Here is a 1,638-nt window from a genome sequence, read left to right as displayed (position 1 = left end):
TCTCAGCCAATGAAAAGAAAGCTGCTTTTCACCTAGCAGGTGAGGCCACGCCCACTCCGGATTTCATATCATCAGACTGCCAGCGTGAGTCAACAAGGCCTCTAAATGGTCTGGGAATCCCGCTGGATTCCTGGAAGTGCGTTTATTCCCCGCCTCTTCTGAATGATGTCATTAGTTCAAAAGAAAAGCCTTGTAAATCAAGCATTTCCTTTACTTGGCACTCTGCTGAAACGCTTCTTCACCTTTAGGGTCACAGCATGGGATACAAAAAATTACACGGAAAGGAAAAACAAAGTAAGTGAAAGGGAATTACCCTCCAAAAATAAGCTCGAAACCAGTTTAGAAAGCAGAACAGGCAGTTTAAAGAAAATGATCTTACTGAAGTTTAATAGATAAACACTTTTTGGTGTTTTTCCGGACAGAGATTAGCTTAAGCCAGGACTAGGCCTTAGTTTAATTAGGAAATATAACTAGTTTTAACAAACATGCCTTAAAAACATTACTTGTTGTGTGCATTTTGAGGCAAAACAAAGGACACTGACGGGCACTTTAAGATATGTCAGTGCAAGTTGTTTTCAGTTTGGACAGCACTTACATTTATTTTAGTCTAGGGCTAGTCTATTCTCTGTCTGGGAAACCGCCCCTTTATCTGAAATACTTAAATCCTTAAAAAAAACTGTGGAACAGAGCCAGACATCTCTCACAGAGGCATCTTCAAAAGCCCTCAGTATTATTAATCCCAGTCACATGAAAGCCTTGCTTGGGAATGGTCTCAGCATTCCACATTTTATTCACCGCAAAGTATTATCACTTTACACTTATTTAAATTCAATGAATATACACTCTAAAAAAATGGTGCTATATAGCACCAAAAGTGGTTCTTTGCTCGTAATCATAGAAGAACCGTTTTTAGTGCCATATAGCACTGGTGAAGCACCAGTGAAGCACCTGTGTAGAACCACATAGTGCCATGTTGAACCATATTTGGTGCTATAGTGGTGCTATATGGCCCCCATATGGTTCTACACAGGTGCTTCACCGGTGCTATATGGCACTAAAAACGGTTCTTCTATGATTACGAGCAAAGAACCACTTTTGGTGCTATATAGCACCGTTTGTTTTTAGAGTGTATACAGTATTTATTTCTACCCATTTTTCTTTGGGTGGAATGCGTGAAATCTCGGCAGCTTTGCAAATTCTAAAAGAAAAACTAAAGATATGTGATCTATATGTGACCCTGGACCACAAAACTAGTCATTAGCATGGGTATATTTGTAGCAATAGCCAACAATACATTATATGGGTCAAAATAATTGACATTTTTATACTAAAAATTATTAAGATATTAAAGGTGAAGTGTGTATTTTTTAAAAGGATCTATTGACAGAAATGCACAATAATATACAAAACTATATTATCAGGGGTGTATAAAGAACTTTTTATAACTTTTTATATACAACCATTGTGTTTTTATTACCTTAGAATGAGACGTTTTATCTACATACACCGAGGGTCCCCTTACGTGGAAGTCGCCATTTTGTGCCGCCATGTTTCTACAGAAGCCCTTAACGGACAAACTTTTTTTACTTAGTCGTCTCCATTGATGACATGTTTTTCCGGTGGCGGCAACCATAGTTT

Source organism: Misgurnus anguillicaudatus, chromosome 13 (genome assembly GCF_027580225.2).
Source record: "Misgurnus anguillicaudatus chromosome 13, ASM2758022v2, whole genome shotgun sequence".
NCBI lineage: Eukaryota > Metazoa > Chordata > Actinopteri > Cypriniformes > Cobitidae > Misgurnus > Misgurnus anguillicaudatus.
The sequence above is the reverse complement of the archived record's forward strand: the minus strand, read 5'-3'. Positions refer to the sequence as shown.